This window comes from Filicampus tigris, chromosome 14 (genome assembly GCF_054856515.1).
Source record: "Filicampus tigris isolate MCC_2025a chromosome 14, RoL_Ftig_1.0, whole genome shotgun sequence".
NCBI classification, from domain to species: domain Eukaryota; kingdom Metazoa; phylum Chordata; class Actinopteri; order Syngnathiformes; family Syngnathidae; genus Filicampus; species Filicampus tigris.
Genome location: NC_141230.1, coordinates 3,486,137 through 3,508,973, shown reverse-complemented (window position 1 = coordinate 3,508,973; position 22,837 = coordinate 3,486,137). Strand labels below are relative to the sequence as shown.

The window sequence follows — 22,837 nt, the reverse complement described above, 5'->3', positions numbered from 1 at the left end:
TTTTTAAACGTGTCTTGGCATTCGTCAACAGCCTAATGGCCGTCCATCGGTCTGATGGACCGGTCCGTCATTCTGACAGAACAACCACCTCTGTAGTTCACAAAGCTGTGTTCAGCTCAAGCAAGTGAAAAGCAAAGTTTTTTGATGGAGATGTGCTGCTTTTAATATTGCCACGTGGTGAAGACGATGTTGTGGTAATTTTGATACCATGATATCGCAATATCGCCGTTATTGTTACATCCTGATTCATTAGGTACACCTGGACAAGTTTACAGGATGAGATCTTAGAACTTAATCATAAATTCTGCCTTTTTAAGCATAATAATGATAATTTTTTAATTATATATATATATATATATATATATATATATATATATATATATATATATATATATATATATATATATATTATGCAGTGCAATTGTACACCACTCCGCAGATGACAGTGGAGCCTCTGAATTGGAAAGACCATTAACTCATACTGATTAAATTAGATCAAATTTTAACTCATACAGATTAAATTAGATCAAATTTTGGTGGGTACCACACCTATGCTTCCGAAGTCGCACAATTATCAGACTTTACAATCACCATGTCATTTGCATGTCATACAAGACCTTGCTTTTTCTTTGTTTTTTTAAATATGTATTCCAAAAAACATGCAAAGGACTAAAAGGAAAGAGCAGAAGAGAAGACAAAGGAGGAAAAACACACAAACATATGTGTTGTCACTTGTTCTCAAAGACACTCTGTTCTTTTTATGCAGCTAAACACACTTATATGAAAAATTAAGAGTATAAAAAAATGTGCATTAAGCACAACTGTTACCAAAATAACTTTGCATCACATCAGTAAAGACAGTGCTTTGTTTTAAATCTTATTTTTGAACTTGTATGACGGTTAAGAATATTACATTTGGACTTTTTAACATAACATGGACAGTTGTAAAGGTTTTATGACAGCAAGAGTTTTTCCCCTGAACTTGACATTTTCTATTTCGCTGATCTCCTATAGTAAAAATATTGTAGTTCCAAAATCAAGGTCAACCATATGAGAGCATAACAGAGCTTCGGTCATTTATCCATCTCTGCCTCTTCAGAACCTTGCAAAGCCTGATCATGCAATCAGATGATTAGATGATGTCAGCACCAGCTTTATTATAAGGAACAAAAACACTGCTTTCAGCCTTGGGGGTTAAACCATTGTCAAAGCATTGTGGAAGACCCTTACACACAGACAGCCTCTCGCCTTTGATCCTCCAGGGGGCCCTTGGTTTACTACAGTACAGACATATACACACCGACATTTCCAGGTTACGAAAGTGTGTATTAGTTTTAGCAGCAGTTTAAAAACATGTCTTCAGACACACTCAGTTACCGCGTAGGCTAGTGTTTTTTTCTGGTGTCAAACTGTTTTTCATATAAATATTTACTGTTATTATGACTTAATACAGCACTAGCGTAGGTAACAGTATGGGATGACTGACATAAGATTTTTTGGGTTTTTTTTGTCACTGCTATAGGAACGTAACTACAGTGTCAACTGAGGAACCATGACCTCTGCTTGTGAAAACATATTTGGGTTGACTTTGTCCCTACCAGTTCCCAATGTTGGTGGCATAGAAAACACAAACAAAAACATTGAAAAAAAAAGAATTGGGAAAACACTGATTTGCACAAGCAGTGTAAAAAGGACTAATGTGCTGGAATGGTACCACTCAAAACTAAGCATTACTGTATTTCATATATGTAATGTCGTGGGTTCGGCTCCGGCCTTCCTGTGTCTAGTTTGCATGTTTTCCCCGTGCTTGCGTGGGTTTTCTCACGCAGGAAACTTAAACTTTTTAATATATATATATATATATATATATATATATATATATATATATATATATATATATATATATACACACATATGGGCAATTCTACTAAATTGGTTCAAATTCAGAGTTGGAAAATGTATGAAATTTGTATTTTATTTCAGAAAAACTTTTATTGTATTCATGTTGCACCATATCTAAGGGGCACAACTATAGTAAAAGTACAGTCAATTTTCAAATAGTATTTTCTAGCTTTTCCCTAATATCTTGCCTGTCCCTAAAATGTGTCACTACTGAAACACACAATTACAGAAGAATAAAAATAATTCTACTAGCCGATTCATATTTTTTTCCATTCCCCCCTTTACAAAGTATTATTTATAAATTAATATATATGGTTTTGACATCAAAACCAATCAAAATGAATTTTTAAAAGAATTTGATATGACTTTTTCCTAAATAAATCATATGCATGTATATGCAATTTTTCATTGTAAAATGTAGAAAGTTGATCAAATTGACTTCAAAAGTCATCATTAATTAAAAAAAAACATACCCTTAAACAATCATAATCAAAAAATGTTGGTTGATAATTCAATACTTTTTATTTTTGTTAAAAAAACAGTTTTTTCGGTAGTGATTGCAACATTTCAGTAGTGACCATATTGTTGCTGCTGTTGCAGTAATACTTTGTGCGAGGGTAGCATTGTAATCACTTAAGTAGTTTTGCTATATTTTAACTTTTAACGTGTATTATAACTAATGAAACATATATTTTTTTTCCATTTTCTAGTGCTTTGTGCTGTACTCAGGGTCGCAGGGGGTTGGAGTTGATCGCAGCTGACAAAAGCAGGGTGTACGCTGGACCGGTCACCTGTCCATCACAGGGCTCTTCATCATAGAAAAACTGTGGTTTCACCTTCCAGATGAAAATTTAATTGGAATGACAAACATTTTTGTAACATACATTTCCCTGTATGTATGTTCCCTCTCTCTCTGTTTTTGGGGGACAGCCGGTGGTCTTGTCTTTTCCTCCATGCTCTTCTGACTTTCCTTTGCTCTCTGCTGGATAATTCATTGGTAGACTTCAGCTTTCCCTCTTCCTTCCGTCTCTTATTTCTTTCTCTTTCCTTTATTAAATATCCTTCGGATTCCACTGGGTCATTCTAACCCTTCGCCTGTACTCTGTCTCTGCTAGGCTTTTGGCATTTTGGTGTTTTTTCCTTCAAATTAAGATAAATTATGAAATAGAATATTGTTAAAATCAGAGAGATCCATGTATGACATATGTATCTATGTATTATATTATTTAAAACTTACTTTATTCAAAAATAAACATCATATTGTCACTACCAAAACCATTATGTCACAACCAAAACCTTTCTGTATCTTTCGGTAGTGACTGTTTCGGTTTTATTTTTCCCTTCAAACTAAGATAAAATATGAAATAAAATATTGTTAAAATCAGAAAGGTCTATGTATGACATATGTATCAATGTATTATATTATTTAAAACGTACTTTATTCAAAAAGAAACATCATATTGTCACTACCGAAACCATTATGTCACTACTGAAACGTTTCGGTAGTGACCGTTTCGGTAGTGACGTTTTATGATAGTTGTTGACAATACTCAACAACGCAAGGCACAATGTGGCTACCACAGACAGTTTTGAGCATGTGTACAGAGATAGAAAACAGTACATTTAGCATCAAAAGTGCTCATTTTATTGCCGAAATGAGGTGTTCGTTAGTGACGGTCCTTAAAACCACATGCTGATTTTCAGACTTTGGTGGGCACATGACTGAACATGAAAGTAATGTCTCTTACTGGTGAAATTTCTGGGGATGTGGCTAAAACCAAGCCCTGCCTACAGACAAATACTCTTTGCGTTTCGGTAGTGGTATGAATAGTTGGGACAGGTTTTTTTACATAAAAACTTCTAATTTGAAAAGAATCTACAAAATCAATGTTAATTTTTCACCATACATTTAAAAGCAAAAGCAAAAGTAAAGTATTTTTTAAATTGGCAAAAATCTTCTACATTTTTTTTAATGAATTGAAATTTAGGAGTTAGAGATTGGGACAGCCACCTCCCAATAGGAAGTGACATATAAAAGATGACTTTTTATACATTCTGTTTAAGAGTATCTCAATTATTGCCTTGTGGTAAAATAGATTATAACAAGATATTACTAAATATGCAAGGTCTGAACACTTCATTGTTTTTTAAAATTTGATTTTCATTGTGGGACTGCAATTTCAACCAATTCGGTAGAATGGCTCATGTATATATATATATATATATTTTTTTAAATTATTATTTATTTATTTTCCTCCATCGTATTTTGCGGTCGCACAGGTGTACCAAATGCTGTGGCATATGAAGCATAACTTCTTCAATGAGCCAATCCCCCCGCCCCTAATATGGAAACGTATTTAAGTGAGAGTTCAATTGGACACTAATAATCACCCATGAACAACATCAAGTGATCTACAGGGGGTCTCATCTACACACATTGTGTATTAGCACGCACACACACACACACACACACACAGCTGTCACGCAGTTACAGTCAAGGCGAGGGCCTCTCTCTGCAGATGTCGGGGTAAAGTCACAGAGGTCAGCGCTCAGTTTCCACATCAAACCCCAGAGCAGAGGCCACCCGCCCTCCACCTCCCCCCTCACTCCCTCCTGCCTGCCCTCACTACATTTACAAATGCCTTTGCTGTCAGCTCTGACCACCTTAACACCCTCCCTCACCCACTGTAATTGAAAATAACAGCCAAGGACCACCCCCCCACCCCTTTGGCCTGGTGGGCTCGCTCTCTCTATCTTTCTCTCTCTCTCTCTCTCTCTCTCTCTCTCTCTCTCTCTCTCTCTCTCTCTCTCTCTCGGCCACCCTGACAGTTCCCCATCAATACCAATGACTATTACCCTACACTGCCGATGACATCCAAGACACCCAGCCCTGCAACACTCTCCTACTACCCACCGCTACAGCCCCCCCCCCGCGTGTCCTTCCTCCCGCTACCCGAGCCGCCCTAATGTTTAACCCGTTGCTAACAGCCGCCGTCTCTAAGCTGCCACACAGCAGGCTCGAGTAGGCAAACAACACACACACACACACACACACACACACACACACGCACGCACGCACACACGCACGAACACACAGGGCACACAACTCTTTCTGAGAGGGGGCAAACTTTTCCACTTTGCTTCAACACAAGTTTAGCGCAGCTTTAAAAGTTGCCTCGCAAAAAAGGGTGGATTTGAACTTCTCTTTAGAAAGATTCGGTGTCGCGGTGACACATAAGGTGAGCTGTCATCTCTCCTTGGGCAATGACAGCTGAAGCCATGCACACGCGCAGAACGAATGAACACACACAACAACAATAACAACAACAGCCGCAGCTGAGAGAGGAAGCAAGAGAGGAGCTAAAAGAAATGGAAGTGCACACAGACCTTGTCAGAAGCTGCAGAGCCGTGGAGACTGTTTTCCTTTCCACGGTCTCCTCTCCCTCTCCTCGTCTCCTCTGCTATCTGTGAGTATGGACGCGTGTGAGTGTGAGCGTGCAAGTGTGCGTGCATGTGTGCGCGTGTATGTGCGTGTGTGTGAATGTGTGAGTGTACACGCAGCTCCCTCCCCTTCTGCCTCTCAGCTGCTGCGCGCAGGCAGGCAGCTCTCAGGAAATGAATGGGGAGAGCTGCACAGAGTTGTGTTGTACTTGCAAATGACTTAACCCCGCATCACATGATCGGCTCAAATGGAGGCTGGACCGGTGGGTGGAGGCTTCATAAGCACACACACATACATGCATAGAAGGAATACAATATAGTGTAAGCTTGAACAGCATGCGTCGAATTACACAGGGGGCCCCCGCCGAAATTGGAGGGGGTCTGACGAGTCCAACACGCCCTCCCTCCCGCAAAGAGCGATCGGCCTCGGGCAGGACCTCACGGGGTGTTTCAAGAAGATTAAATTAGTTAATTTTAAAGAAATTGCAACGTCATCTTGTTTCTAAATATATAAAAATCTTTGAAAATAAGTGCTGAAAGACTGACTTGTTGGAATAGTTTAAACTCTTTCACCTTTTCAGTTGTCCAGATTTTGGGGCGTGGCTAAAACAGGCGCAGGGATGCACTTGGGCCCCGGGTATGGGGCGGCCCCCACTTTATAAGTGCCTACTGAGCATTTAGGCCCCTACACACCAATCAAACGGCACGTCGGACCGGAAAATTACAGAAGAGCACACTGCAAAAGCCGACGGAGACGCCAACTACTCCGGACCTTCTGCGCATGCGTGAGAAGTAGTGCCAGAAGTAGTTAGCATATTTACCAAACAATTACGAACGGTTTCTGTATGAAAATAAACTCAAGTATAAAAATTGTTCTCAATAGCTTCCCATAATTTGCCTTTCATCACTCAATCTGCGTACCCTTTAACGGCTGTCCTTTATTTTTTTTGGGGCGCTCTTCTGTCCCGCCAGCCATTATGTCCATAATGAGAAAAATGAGCGAAGTTGATTTAATTCTTGAGGAATCGCTTCAATATTCATTATTTGTCAGTTTTTGTCACTTCCCGTTCTTGCTCAGCGCACTGATTCACTAGCTAACAGCCAATCACGGTGATCATTTGTCCCGACAGCAAGGCCCGATTCTACATGTTGAATCAGTCGAACACGGCCCCAAGACGCCCCAACAACTGCTCCAATGACGTTGCACGCTGAGACAAACGCCATATTAAAGAGATGGTGGGGCCTGGATGGCCATGTTTTCACTAACAAGTTCATTTTATATCTTTTTTGATCAGGAAAATGGAAAGTAGGGATGGGAACTTCGACTAATTTGCCCGCCGATTAGTCGACTAGTCAATAAGGAAGGAAACTTGAATTTTAATACATATTGAATTCAAAGTTTAAAATGCTAATGTTGTGTGTATTTAGGGGCTATTTTAGCCCAAACATTCAGGGCAGTTTGTTAATTTAAATTCTATTGATGTAACACCAACTGACTGAATAAAGGTGAACAATTGAAAGAGAAATACATTTCTGATACATTTTCCAATGCAATGCATGGCATTTATTATGAATAATATAATGAGTAATGGTACCGACTCCCAGTCCAGCGGGGTCTGACTCGCTAGCACCATGTTAGCTGCATTATCATGCACACAGGCGACGACTTTATTTTGTAGTGCCCACGTACCCATCACACTCCGCAGGAGAGCAGCCAAGTTTTCAGCTGTGTGTCTTTCCTCTAAGGCTAGGTTCACACCGGAGGCAAACGCGACCCAGATCTGATTTTTTTGCCCATATGCAACGTGTATCTGATTTTTTTATGACAGTCTGAACGGCTCAATTCCGATTTTTTCAAATGCGACCTGGGTCGCTTTCATATGTGGTCCTAGATCGGATACGTATCCGATCTTTTCCAATGCGTTGGCGCTCTGAACGGCCAGGGCGCATATACTCTATACGACATTGACGAGCCCAAGATGCGCTCCGCGCAGGTGGAGGGAGACTGCTGGCAGCAGGGTGATCGAATCTGCAAAGTTGTTTTGAGTAACGCTATTGACTTTATTTTACTTTAATTTAATCCCACTGGAAACGTGAAGCATAAAGTGGACATTTATGGCGATCGTAGTAATTCAGCCACGGCTCAGATAGATTGATTTTTTACGTGACGTCATCGTTAGTGATGTCTCCATGAAATGAGATATGAAAGCGTCGCCTCACAATTTCCCCCAAATACTGTATTTATTTCTACCTGCTACCTAATCGTTTGAATGCCCCGACACGCTGGACCACATTTACTTCCGCAAACACAACGTCGGGTGTGACGTCGTCTCTTCTTCTGCGCAGGCGGGCCACATTGACGACGCATGTGTTCATACAGCAGACAAGACAGAGGTCGCATTTTTAATGTAATATGAATGCTTAGACAAAAAAATTGGATTTTTTAGGGGGAGAGGGAGCAATTCTCTCTCTTGGTGCTCAGAATGTTTACAGAGGCCGAGGCAGAGGCGCGTGGAACAAGATGCGCGATACTTAATGCCGCGTTTAACCGACTAGTAAAATACAAAACGTTTAATAAATTGTAGACGATTAAACGGTTAAACGACTAGTCGCGCACATCCCTAATGGAAAGGGTTGTCATTTTCTATTTTATCAATAAATTTGGGAGAAATTAGGAAATAAGTGACTCCATGAATAACGCCTCTTGTTAATGAGGACTATGGCCGCGCCCCCTACCGTTCTATCCTTGTTCGGTCGGAGTGACTGGAGGGACCGATTACAAACTCTCCATTGGAAATCATTGTACTTTCATTGCTTACAACGTCCAAAAACGGTGATCAATTGGCACCAAAATTTATGTGGACATCCTTACTAATGACTGCTGTGCAATCAGCCTCCTTGCTGGAACTTTTTGTTTGCTGAACACTGACGCTTGCTGGCGTCTGCAAAAGCGGTGTCGGACAACGCACGCGACTGCTTGGGAGGCGACCCCGCGACATGAAGACACAGGCTCATGATCACCTCCACACGCTGCGCGGGCAGTAAGGAGCTAATGTTGTTGTGCTAACGCCTTTTGTTTTAACTGCCTGAAGCTTGTTGTTGCTATTAGCCGTCCCGTTTTCCTACCTAAGGGGTTGGGGTATAAAGCTCCAATCTGCCTACCCTGCTGCTTGCTGCAAGCTGCCGTCTCCCTCTTGGGAGTTGACATGAGTTTAGCGTTGCTAAATGTCTGAAATATAAACCAGTCGGGGTTCATGTGCGCATTCATGCTTTTGTCCGCTTCAGCCTGTATAAGTGGAGAAGCGATCGCCACGGTATTTTTGATTTTGTGGAGGTGATCATGATGAATCAAAACAAACTATTGTGGAGAACACTTTTATTCTTTCACAGGTTGAAGTGGACAAGAGTAGTAATGTGCATTTTCATTTTGGGGGCGATCGGTCGCCGTTTTAGACAACAGAACTGACAAAGCAAGCAATATTACCACGCTTGGCTTCCTCCCGTGACGTGGACAGCTGAGACCGAAAACATAACATAAGCCACGCCCCAAGAAGGGGCGGGGAAATTTGTCGTAAACCTAATCACAAAAAAAGCCCTTAAATCACTACAGAGTCTTTTGAGGTGGGCATTTTAGTACTGATGTCATTTTTACATGCAAACCTATTATATAAGTGCCAATGTTAAGATCATCCAAGTGTCTCTTTAATCAGAATGCCTTGTTTCAACTAGCGATATTCTTGACAAAAAAGGTTTGAGTTGACTTCCCCTTTTTGGATTGACTTTCTTTATGTTGACGTCCGAACCGGCTCGTTTCCTGCATATGACGTCACAGATATGTGTCACAAATTAAACATTTTCATTTATTTGTTTGTGCATGTCTGTTTTGGAATTAAATTTCACTTAAGCGGTACCCAAAAAAATGTTGGCACCTTTGGTCGTGGGTCCATTTACATTTTTGTTAGAAAACCCACAGAGATATCAAAGAAAACGATCCAGCGCCTCTTTCTCTGCGGTGGTACTTGGCAGCTGGTTATAATGATATTACAACCACCACCTACAGGACTGAAGTGGAACATACATTTATAAAAGTTTATAAACTTTTTTTTCTTTTACTTTTGTTTTCTTTCTCCCTTAACAGGCTTTTTGAAATTGGTCAGCCTAAAATTGCATTTACAATGCAAAAGTTAAAGTTTTAGCGACAACATGTTTTCAAAATCCCCTTGATTGAGTAGACAGTCACAATACTTCAATAAGTAAATAAATAGTTATTTAATCATATAAGTAGCACCTCGCGCTGGTGTGTTTTCATCTGTACATCATATCCACAAATGTGACAATTTATTAAGTACCACTATAGAAGATGAACTGCTGTCGTGGTAGCTGTGCTGAATAATTTCCTCATGAAGCCGTCAGCATCTGTTTTTATTGAGTTGGTTAGTTGATTTATCTGTGTGTGTATGTATGTGTATGTATCTGGTGACTAGAAGGCTGTTTAACATGATGAGTCAAATATTCTATTAAGCTTTTATTCTGCCTCAATAAAGATGCATTTAATTATAACCACACTGGATTATAAATTGGTTTCCGTAATCAATTTTGGCGAAAGAATTGATTCTATATGTATCTATTTTGACTTTGATATTATATATATATATATATATATATATATATATATATATATATATATATATATATATATATAGGATGGAACGATTAATCAAAAATCTATTGAAAGTCGATTTAAACTGGATTAAAATATGCATCGATGTAAAACAATTAAAAGAATCGATATTGAAATTTTAATCACAAGAATTTGTAATGAATTGGCTGGCAACCAATTCAGGGTGTACCTACTGCCCGAAGACAACTGGGATAGGCTCCAGCACGACCGCGAGCCTGGTGTGGATAAGCGGTTCGGATAATGGGATGGATTTGTAATGATAACAGTCAAATTTATTGTACATGTATTGATTTTTGGGGATGCATGGCTCAGTGGTAGAGTGGTTACAGAGGTTGTGGATTCGATCCCCCGGCATTGTATCCTTGGGAAAGCTTCTGAAGCCCCAGTTGCTCCTGATGCTCAGTCATCATTAGGTACAGTGTGAAGCACTTTGAGTACCGAAGGTAGAAAAGTAATAGCCTCTTTACCGTTTTCATATTTAGTTCTGGCACTAACAAAACACTGATAAGGCACTATGATGTTCATCATGTCCTCTTATTAGTTAAAGTAGGATTAAGGTTTCTTTTTTTCAGACAGTGGGCTTCTTATTCCTCATCAGGGAGCCTTATTTTGAAGGTTTGCCCAACTTGGTCAGCTGTTTTTAGACACGTCACAAGGAAGGCTGATGTGACAGCCAAAACTGTCAGCAAGGTAAGAGATTTCCTCTTCACTAGAATAAGAAGACCACTGTCTGAAAAAAAGAAACTTTAAACCTACAAACACTGATAAGACAAACACTTAAAATTATTAAAGTTACAAAAAGTTACTGTTTGTAATAAGGACAAAATGCAGATGTTGAAATAAAAACATCTTTTGGTTTTAAAATGAGTCATTCATTTTGTAAAAACCAAAAAGATTTTAAAAAATCTAATCAAATCGAACTTAGGAACTGTAAATAGAATCGAATCAGGGCTTGAGTGCATCATTACATCCCTATATTCAGCATCAAAACCATATACAATCATTATGACACACATCAATGGGTATGTGGAGGGTAAAAAAAGGATCTTGCTACATGATTGTATTTAGAAAAAAATCATACAATACAAACAGTCAGTTTTATACAATATGAATCATATTCCGTGGTGTGTGTGTGTGTGTGTGTGCTACCAGCCTTGGATAATACACTGGAAGAACTCCTCATAATGACTGCTTTTATTACCCGGCATTTCGGTGAGCGCCTGATCGCAGTGCATGCCTCTCGGTTTCCCTCGCGGGTGTTTCCCGCCTCGCAGTGGTTCCTCCCCATGGGAGCACTCATTAAGGTAAAGGCGTCAGGACTCATCTGCATGTACACACGGTGTGGATGGTAGTTTTGGAGCATTGTGATTGGCTTTCGGCAGGGGATGATAGAGATGCCTGCCGTTGTACAATGAAGGCTAAGCATTTAATATTCCTCCTGTTTCAGTTCAGATAATGAGAGGCTTGCGATTGCCTGTCAGGGTAGAATGGCTGGGTGGAGGGGAAGAAAGACATGATAAATGGGCTTGGGTGGGCTCAATGAAGGGGTGCATGGGCGATTGTTTTGGGGTGCAATAAGAAGATGGCGAGCTGGCTGATGTAATGCACAGGTGTCAAACCAGGTGACAAGCATATGGCAGCTGGCCAGGTGGCAGCTAACAAGCTAGCGTGAGAAGCTAAGGTAGCAGTCTACATTTTTGTTCAGTGCCCGGGCCCTTTTGGTCAACAGCACAAAAGGATGGACTCAAATGCACAATAAGTGTTGCAGAAGATCCAAATCAGTAATTTGAACATTGCTTCACAGAACCAACAAAAATATGTTAAAAATATATCCGTCTTCTACTCATGGCACTGCATTGCATTTTGTACAAAATGCTACTAAGTACGTGTTGTGTTGGGTTGTGTTAAAAAGCAAGACCTTTGTTATCTTCTGCGATTTCACGTAGACGCCTTTCTTAACTTCCTGCACAACACTTTTCATTTGCGTTCCCTGCAGTAACACTGTACTCACAGGTATAGTCTGCCCTTTAGTGGTTCAACACATGTAATGCCATGGATTATGCACAGGATGCTCATTTCAGTGATGAGGAAAAAGTTGGATAGCAATTTTGATTTTTTTTTAACTAACTGTTAACATTTAGTACATACTTTATCCCTTTGCATGCAAATTATGTCCTTGTCTGGGACATCTCTAGAGCGTAAAAATCTCTCCAAACCGTCATTCATGCTCATGCTAGGTCCGCCGTACACTGAAAGCTACGACCCGGATTTGGAAGTCTTTCGTTCTCATCCTAAAATATCCTAAAATAACATTGCGTTATATTGCAATAATTATTTTTATTTTATATTGCAATAATAATTTTTATTGCATAATAACTCAATTAAAAACTGAAAATTCATTGTGTTACTATGCAAAAGCTGCGTACTAAAACACAATAGTATTGCATTATAACGCAATGTTAAATATTCTAGTCCCCTGGCTAAATGCTATCTTGGGTGACACTTAAACAGTTGTAAACAATTCATTCATTCATTCATTATCCATACCGCTTATCCACACAAGGGTCGCGAGGCGTGCTGGAGCCTATCCTAGCTGTCTTCGGGCAGTAGGCGGGGGACACCCTGAATTGGTTGGGCACACAGAGACAAACAATCACAAACACTCACAATCACACCTTGGGGCAATTTAGAGTGTCCAATCAACTTACCATGCATGTTTTTGGAATGTGGGAGGAATACCGGAGTACCCGGAGAAAACCCATGCAGGCACGGGGAGAACATGCAAACTCCACACAGGAAGGCCGGAGCCAGGATCGAACCCACGACCTCTGAACTGTGAGGCGGACATGCTAACCAGTCGACTACCGTGCCGCCCGTAAACAATTCAATCCACTCGCAATACTCTAAGCTGGTAAGTGGATGTGAATAAGGTTTTAAATAATGTTTCTGAATTATGAAACTTTTGCCCTCTACTATTAGCATCGCTCCCACACGGTGGCGGAATGTAAGGACAGAAGCGCTTTAATAGGACAAGGATGGACGGGGTTGGAGGACGATTATTTTTATGAATAAGGACGGAGGGACGATGACGGTAGGGTGCCCAGGTCACGGACGGGCAGCAAAATAGGGTAAAGTGCCCATCTCTGCTAGTTCGCATCCAAAATGTAAATACTGTACTGATTTATAACATGGTGGTTAAAAGAATGAAAAATATGTCAGTTGTCTTCTACTTGCAGTGCATGACTTTTTGTACAAAATCCCACTGAATAATCGTGCTCAAATGAATTTGGTTACAAATTTAAAATAAGCAAACGCAGCGACAATAGTGTCATAAAATGACGTGTCGAACATACGTTTATATGGTTTCATAGTTCACAGTGGCCCTCTGAGGGCAATCTCTGCACCTCGGTTTTAAAAGGATGTAATTGCAGAATGCAAAACCATTCAGCCTCTTCTTTTAATGGATTTTTTTTTTCAAGCACATTGCAGCTTAAAAGCATATCCAGCATTATGATATTTTCTCTTTTTCTTTAACGATTTCCCAATGCTTTTTAGTTGTTTGTATACTGAAAGGGTTGCAGGAAGGCCGTGTTACACAATTCTTGCAAAAAAAGCTTTTTTGTCTGCTTTTTTTTCTCCATGACACCTACAGCAGCGCTCAACAGCACAGTGAGCACACCCACCTAAAATACTACAAACAGCACTCGGAACAAGAGGGAATTGCTCGGATCGTTCAGTGCCCGCAGCAGCGCGATGGAGGTGGAACTGCTTGTTACAATGATCCAGATGCAACACCAATGGATTTTTTACAAAACACACACGCGCGCGCATCCCCCCCCCACCCCTACACACACACACAAAGGGGTGATGTGACATGTTGCTTGCTGTGTGGGAAAATCACACCCTTTGAAACCTGAGGAAATTGAAGCCACACAGTCACAGTCTGTCGTACCTGACATACAGTTGTGTTGTTGTCGTTTTGCGGATTTGTGACAAAAGTGGCCATCCTATCAGCTCAGAACATCAATTTAAGATGATGGTTCTTTAAGGTGATATTGTCTTGTGAAAAGTTTCTCAGAAATTGTACCAAAAAAGCACAGTTTTGCAGCTGAATTCAACAATTTTCAAGCTACATTGACGTACATCCCCAAAAATGTGTTGCACTAACAACATATTTTTATGCAAAACACGTTTAAAATGTTGATCAACCATTTATAAAAAATGAGCCCCCAAAATGTTTTCTGATTACACTGTATTACTTTAAGTACATTACAAAATTCTTGGGGCCACAAAATTTGAGCAGTGAGGGTACTGTGTTTTGAAGCATTGATACTTTTTGAACTAAATTTGACTCATGCATGCACTATTTTGCCTCTGAAACACATTTTGCAAGACATGACACAATTTTAAAGCAGTAAGAGTGTATTATTATAAAGCATCAGTTTACCACTGATAAAAGTCCAATTGTTGTACAAATTGCAAAGACAAGAGCTTCGTGAGGAAATCATGGATGGGATAGTGGAGAGCGGAAATGATACGATGAGAGCAGATAGTTTGAGGGTCTTGTGGGGGAGTTGCATGGGCTGAAAAGGGCCGGCCGGATATATTCTGTCCCCAGTAGGGCTTATTAAACACCTGAGAGGCACCGAGCAACTGTAGACAGGCTGCTAATGCGTCACCTCGCGGTGGCAGCGGCTCGGAGATAATATGGGCGTCTGGGGGTTCATTTGCGGGGCATCATCACGGAGGCTTCAGAAGCCATCAAGACGTTATTAGCGTTACACACTTCTCCCTTGCATCATCCGACCCAATCTCATCAAATTATTGTAAAACCATTCGTCAATTAGTCATGTAACAAAATGTGAGGGGGCGAACGTTCTCACTCTATAAAAGCGCTTCCGATTTGACTCTGGAGGAAAATTGAAAGAATGTGTGTAGGAGAGGTAGTATTGTATATAAGAAAATATTACTACTCCAGTAGGATGTGTTGTTTTCCATCCTAAACGTACTATTTCTGCCGGTTTTCCTCTGTACAGTACCAGCTTGGCTCAGTTTAGCCCCTTTGGTTTTTCACTTCAAAACGACCAAAAATACATCACTGAATGCATCAGTCACAACCAGATATGCTAAAAAAACTGTGGAGGAGATTGGGTCGCTCTATTTATTTATTGGAACAAACTTCATCCAAGAGGAGACTTAGGGCAGTGCAAGTGGAGATTGTGGAAGCACAATACAGAACTGCAAAAAGGTTAGGTGGTATCTGAGTGAGCGGCGATTGCTTGCAAAGGTAACAAATGTTGGATTTGTCAATTTTTCGGATGAAAATCAGCTGGTCTTCTATCATTTGCGACATTTAGCAACTTTTTGCAATGTTTAGAGACAACGTGCAAAAGTTTGGCATGGTGTTTGCGATACAGATGCAAATGTTAGCGGCCATTTGGGACAGTATGGCAAAGACGAGCAAGTATTTGTAATTCCTTTGCAATTGTTTGTAAATCTTTGGAACTGTTTACCAACTCCTGGAGTAGCAGGTTAACCTACCGTCTGGACCAAACCAGTGTTCCCTCTAATTTTCTTTGTGTCGGAGCGTTCACACAAACTCCCTGAGCATTCCTGGCTTGGACCATGGCGAGCAACATCAGACATGCACACGGCAGCCAAACCAGTATCACAACTGTCCAGAGATCATTACACTTTACATAATGTAAGTATGTGAGGACAAAAAAAAAATCAAACCATCTTTTATTGAGATAGAGCATATAATTGAATATTGATTTCAAATTAAAATTAGCCCTAGTTTCTAAAAACTGGTCAAGGATTACCTGCCACAAATTGGGAATTGGTCCAAGTTGGCTTGTCCAGAAATCAATGTAAGTAAATGGGAAAATTGGTAATAATCATAATTGTTCATAAATCCTGACTTCATTCTTTGTTGTCTTATAATATTATGGTCAAGTGGAGAGGGACATGAGATATGCTTTTCATCACAATATATGAGTGGTTGAAAACTCCAATTTAATGTTGAATAATGTTATTACTAATTATCAGAGATGGACACTTTATCCTTTTTTGCTGGTCCGTCCTCTGTCCGCGACCTGGGTACCCTTCCGTCCTTGTTCATAAAAATAATCGTCCTCGGTCCCCGTCTGTCCTCATCCTTTTAAAGTGCTTCCTCCTTACATTCCGTTAGTCCGCCCCCGGACGCAAAGCGTCCGTGAACTCATAAAAATTATTTAAAGCTCACGAGCTTGCTAATTTCCTGTGCACATCCACGTACCGGCTGGGAGTATCATGAGTGGATTGAATTGTTCACGACTGTTTAACCAAGATAGCATTTAGCTGCCAATACAAGACCGTCGTGATGTGATGATGATGATGATGATCATGATTATCATGAGGTCCCGAGCAGGCCAGGGGACATCACGAGAATATTTAAGATTGTGTAATAACGCAATACTATTGCATTTGCATTTTATTGCAAAATGTTTGCTTTTTTGAATTATCATGTTTTTATTAGTCCAACCGGCTACTGTGGGCCGCAGCCGACGCCAATACAGTACGACAACCGTTCAGTCAAAAAAGAGCAATGCCTCTCCTATTCGTCCTCCGCTACTCTCGTTCGCATGCCCTCCCATCCAGCCGCATGATGTATTTATTAACTTCGGAAACAAAACAACTTGGCAGGACACAAATTCGACCACAACACAGATAACATCTTGCATCTATGTTTGGCACCCCCTGGCTGTTGTTATAACGAACATTACCGCTACTTTTGCGAGGATTGTCCTTCAGTCGTCTACGTGCCGACTGAAGACTTCACGTCACTTTTCGTGGCCTTCAGAATAGGATTGTGGTGAAAAGTTATTTGGAGTAAAGCACACTTTATTAAGAAATACTTCATGTTAGAAATCTCACGTTGTTTTGTTATTAGTAATTGTTGGCATTTGATAAATTCATTGCGTTTCGATGTAGTGCGGAGATGTCCCACACTGTGAGCAGGCATTGAATGCTCCTCGAGCGCTAAGTGTTGATAACGAGTGACATTTTGTTTCTTTTTTTCTCCCTTCACACAGCTAGTAGTTTGTTCGTGCCAGCAAACTCAGTAGTTGCAGATTGCCCGTGTTTCACCACGTTTGTTGTTGTGTGTAAATGTAAAAGGTGAGTTTAATCACTCAGGTTCGTGTCAGGTAACTGCTGTACATAATAGCTTGGAAATGTTCTCGTGAGTGATGTCACGTTGATGAACACTAGTTAGTTATTTTGGCTAGTATGCTAACTATTCTAGTGATGAAACGTGTGAATGTGTATTGTTTGGCTGTTTAATTGCTTAATACAATGAATTGTAATGTTTAGGCATATTGTTAACTAATGGACTATGCATTGGATGATGTTGCTAGGTTAATCTTTGTCTGTGTTGTTGCAGACCACAATAGATAGACGTGTCAAGTGGAATACGGGCCTGTGTTTTCTGACAGGGGCACACACATTCATACCTTGCCACTCTAAAATAGAGTCAGCTGGAGACATCATACCAATCATATGATCCTCTCCGTTTTTCTTCAAATTATGTACAGTTCATACAATCTTGCAGCCCGAGTCAACCAGAAAATTGTTTCCAGTTTGGCAGGAGAAACGCAAACGAAAGTAATGTACGAGCTGCCTCGCAAAAGTAGCAGTGATGTACTTTATTTTATTTTTTATTTTGTTACTCCGAAGATAAAAACACATCGGTATGGCATGTTCGGTTCGGACCACCTTGCGTACCGTTTCTGAGTTTTTATTATACGCACGGGCGCTATTGACCCTTGCACACGGGAGAGTGGCGGCACAAAAGAGGAGCCAGTACGACAGAAGCCATGATAAATCATATATGCGTGGATAAATGGCATTATTATGGCATACGCAAACAAGCCAGAGCTCGAAGGTCCCCTGTACACTGCGGTCTCCTGTTTGGGAACATTCTGGCTTTCCTGTTAAAATCGCCGATGGAGAAAGGTACGTGGATAAGTCCGAAAGTTGTGTGCCGACATTGCTACATGAGATCGGCGGCTATGTTGCAGGTAACACGTCGAACATAATAATGCACTTAAAACGGCATCATCCGACTGTGAATGTTTCTTAGACGAGGAAGCAAGCAGTCTTTTTAGCCAAAAAAGTCTAACTTAAATAGCGAGATTTATCATATTGTAGCGTCTTCCAGGAACACGCCGTCAGGTGTAATTTAATGATCACATTTTTATTAATCCCACCGGCTACTGTGGACCGCAGCCAACACAGTACAACAATAGTTTCTTTCAAATGTACAACTGCTGTCCCTCTTCTTCGTTCTCCTCTACGCTCGCCGTACGATGCATTCATGAACCTCGGAAACATCACAACTCAGAAAAACACAAATCCGACCACAACACAGATACCCCAATTCGTTACATTACGGTGTTGAAAATTCAAAGATTTCAATACCTAAAAAGTGTACCGGTATATAATTTCATAAAGGCTTTTTAATGTTACTGTATTTTTTCATTATAGAGTTTTAATATAGTTTGCAATAATTGTAACTGTTATTGCGTTTTTTTCACCACAAAAAGTGTACATATGTACTGTAATGACAACTTGTCTAACTAATACTTAGATGTGTCATAGGCTGTTGCTGCTGAGTGTTTAAAGATTTCAGTGTCTTAATAATTTACAAAATTAAGAAATCTTTATTGTTAGTGTATTTTTATTCTGGTGTAGTTTCTCAGAATATCACCCGAATGGTTCTCTTTTATTTATTTTTTCTAAAAAAAAAAAGTACCGTTTACTTGTGATCTTTTAAAAACAAACATATTAAAAAAAAAATATCCGTTTTTTTGTACAGAAAATATACCGAACCGAAATGTGATTTAGAGTACCGTTACACCACTAGTACTCCTCATTGCTTTCTTCTTTGTGCTTTGTTTGCCCTGGCATGTGGAGAATGGGTGCTGCAATCTCACTGAGCGGCAAATCTTTGTGAATGCCATGCACGAATAGGATGACATACATCTGAACCACGGCAACCATGGTCACGTGACCTCGAGCATTTGCGAATCAAAAAGAAATTTGGCGACACGTCTTACGACAGTTCACAAATGCTTACAACTGTTTTGCAAACACTTACCTCTGTATGCGAAAACATGCATTTGTAAAATTGATTTTTAAAGTGATCAAAAGACCTTAATCAAAGGAATGTGTAAAAAAAAAAAACAGTTTTTAATTTATCTTTGGGAATGACTGAATTAACTTCTGTTGGCAATTTATTCCAATTGCGTGGAGCATAACAGCTAAATGCTGTGTCACCATGTTTGCTTTGAAACCTAGGTTCCATTAATTGACCTGAGTTTGCAGATCTAAGAGCACTACAGGGTTTTTTATTCAATTAGCATTTCTTTAATGTATTCGGGGCCCAGATCACTGATTAGTGATTTCAAAGCAGAATCACACAAAAATTACTTAACATTAACATTGTGTCTTACTTTTCACACACGCACCTTTTATATTAACTGAATTCTTGTGGGAGCCCCATTTTGTATATAAAACTGACTGTTTTTAAAGCATACACCAGAAAAATAATGAGAAGCCCTGTTGCTAACCACGTCACAAAGATGGTGGACAACTGGAAAGGCTGTGGTAAGATTGTTATATTTTTCTGCAACAATGCTAAGGCAATTGTAAGATGAATTTTGATCCAAAGAAGACTGAGGGCTGCAAGAAAACAGAGCGCTACAGCAAAGTGGAGACTGTGGCGTTTAATAGAACAGGGCCCAGGTGTAGGGAACAGTAACAGCCTAAGATAAGGTGAGCATTATTGTGTATTTCCATCATTTCTAGCCATCATTCCTCAAATGTACATGGATAAATTTTACCCAAGAGGAGACTGAGCGCAGCAACTTCACAAAGCGCTGCAGCCAAGTGGAGACTAAGAAATATATACTGTACTGCAGAGTTCACAACTAAGGCACAAAAACAGCAACAGGCTAAATTGACATTAGCACTACTTACATCGAGGTCCTGTCCTTGACATAATCTGTGACAAAAAATAAGATAAGATAAGATAAGAATGCCTTTATTGATCCCACAGTGGGGAAATTTTCGTTGTTACAGTAGCAAAGATATAGGTCACACAGGGGCGGCGGCATAATGTGGCCATTAATGTATAACATTGACGGCAAACATTTAGAATCAAACCTATGTAGATATACGCAGTAACATGTGTATATACACATGTGTATACACACCAACCTACATCTACATAAAAAATATGAGGAACACTCATTTCGGCCTGTACATAGTACAGAGGAAAAAATACTCTAAGTGACAGTGCTGCAGTGCTGTAGTGAAATGTAAGGAACAGCATTGGATAAAAATAAAACTAGACTAACAGTAGTGGGGAATGTTGAGTATTGCACGGTATTACAGTAGTGGGGAATATTGGGTATTGCACGATACGAGCTCAGGTGCAGGACTGCACAATTGCACTAATGACCGCCAGTTTGTAGAGACTACACAATGTTCTTGTTAAAGAGTCTGACAGCAGCAGGCAAGAAGGAACGGCGGAATCTCTCCTTTGCACAGCGAGGGTGTAACAGTCTGTCACTGAAGGTGCTATGGAGTGCTGTTAGGGTGCCCTGGAGGGGGTGGTCCGGGTTGCCCAGCATTGATGACAGCTTGGCCAACATCCTCCTGTCCCCCACCGAGTCCACAGAGTCCAGGGAGCAGCCCAGGACAGAGCCGGCCCTCTTGACCAGTTTGTCCAGCCGCTTCTTGTCCCGGGCCGAGACGCCGCCTGCCCAGGTGACCACTCCCTGGAAGATGACCGATGCAACCACCGAGTCATAAAAGTTCCTGAGGAGTGTCCCCTGAACCCCAAAAGACCTCAGTCTCCTGAGTAGGAAGAGTCTGCTCTGACTCTTCCTATAGAGGGCGTCTGTGTTGTCGCACCAGTCCAGTTTATTGTTCAGATGAACACCCAGGTACTTGTAAGTTGAGACTCTCTCAACATCTGTTCCCCGGATATTCACTGGTGCAGGTGAAGAGTGCTGGCGCCTACCGAAATCCACCACCATTTCTTTGGATTTCCCCGCATTGATCAGGAGGCGGTTCTGCTGGCACCAATCCACAAAACCCTGAGTAAGTTCTCTGTACTCCCGATCATCTCCGCCTGTGATGAGGCCGACAATCGCAGAGTCGTCAGAGAACTTCTGCAGGTGACAGGTAGGGGTGTTGTAGTTGAAGTCCGAGGTGTAGAGGGTGAACAGGAAGGGAGCCAAGACAGTTCCCTGTGGGGCCCCCGTGCTGCAGAGGAGCACGTCAGACACACAGTCCTGTGTTCTCACATACTGTGGCCGGTTTGTGAGGTAGTCCTGGATCCATGTGGTGAGGTGGTGCGCCACCCCCGCCCGCTCCAGCTTGTCTCCCAGTAGGGTGGGCTGGATGGTGTTGAAAGCACTGGAGAAATCAAAGAACATGATCCTCACAGTGCTCCCCGCCTTCTCCAGGTGGGAGAGTGAAGTGTGGAGGAGGTAGATGATGGCATCATCCACACTGATGCCAGGCTGGTATGCGAACTGGAGTGGGTCCATTGAGGAGCTCACCAGGGGGCGCAGGTGGACAAGGACCAGTCTCTCCAGGGTCTTCATCAGGTGAGACGTCAGCGCCACCGGTCTGAAGCTGTTGAGCTCCTTCGGGTGGGGGGTCTTTGGCACCGGGACCAGGCAGGATGTTTTCCATAGCTGGGGGACCCTGCCCAGCTTCAGGCTCAGGTTGAACATGTGCTGGACAATTCCACACAGCTGGTCTGCGCAGGATTTGAGGAGCTGGGGGCTGATGCCATCTGGACCCGCTGCCTTCCTCGCCTTCATCTTCTTCAGCTGGTTCCTCACCTGAGATGTTGTGAAGGCCAAGGCTGGACAGGAAGGAGTGGTGGCTATCTGGTGTAGCTGGGAGCTGGAGTCTGTGGAGAAAAGAGGGGAGGGGGTGACACGCCCAGCAGGAGGAGTAGGTGGAGACTGCAGCAGGAGAGACTGAGTGGAGGCAGGCATCTGATCGAACCTATTGAAAAAGAGATTCAGCTCATTTGCCCACTGCAGGTCCCCCTCAGTCCGGGTCTTGGGTTGTCCGTGGCCTGAGATGGTCTTCAGGCCCCTCCAGACTCCCCTGGCGTTATTCTGCAGCAGCTGCTCCTCCATCCTCTTCCTGTAGGACCTTTTCCCCTCTCTGATCCTCCTCCTCAGCTGGCGCTGCACAGTCCTCCGCTCCTCTATGTTGCCTGACGCAAAAGCCCTCCTCTTCTCCTTCAGGAGAGCTTTTATGTCTGGTGTGATCCAGGGTTTGTTGTTGGAGAAACACCTTACTGTCCTGGTGGGTATGGTGTTCTCCATGCAGAAATTTATATAGTCTGTAACAGTGTCCGTTAGACTACTAATGTCTTCCCCATGAGCATCGCTGAATACTTCCCACACAGTTGTGCTGAAGCAGTCCTTTAAGGCCTCCTCGGCCTCTCCAGACCATCTCTGAACCGTGCGGGTCACAGCTGGCTGCCTGCGGACCAGAGGTTTGTACACAGACTGGAGAGCCACCAGGTTGTGATCAGCTTTGCCCAGCGGGGGGAGGGGCAGTGATGTGTATGCCTCCTTGGTGTTGGCATAGAAAAGGTCCAGTGTTTTATTGTCTCTGGTGTGGCAGGTGACATACTGTGTGAATGAAGGCAGAGAGGAGGAAGGGGAGGCATGATTGAAGTCACCAGAGATGAGTACCAGGGCATTTGGGTGCTGTGTTTGTAGCCTGCTCACTGCT

At 41.7% G+C, this 22,837-nt stretch overlaps 1 protein-coding gene and 1 long non-coding RNA gene across 2 annotated transcripts in view; one reads left to right on the top strand and one right to left on the bottom strand.

The window, feature by feature from the left end:
* The window catches only part of klf12b (Kruppel like factor 12b), a 69,737-nt gene extending 64,197 nt beyond the window's left edge, over window positions 1–5,540 (bottom strand). Inside the window, exon 1 of the mRNA XM_086051638.1 lies at window positions 5,290–5,540. The gene's annotated coding sequence lies outside the window, so the exon portion shown is untranslated. The remainder of the gene's footprint in view (window positions 1–5,289) is intronic.
* Window positions 4,942–22,837, top strand: part of LOC147136072 (uncharacterized) — a 33,446-nt gene continuing 15,550 nt past the window's right edge. The window contains exon 1 of the long non-coding RNA XR_015089562.1: window positions 4,942–5,369. This is a non-coding gene — a long non-coding RNA (uncharacterized LOC147136072). The remainder of the gene's footprint in view (window positions 5,370–22,837) is intronic.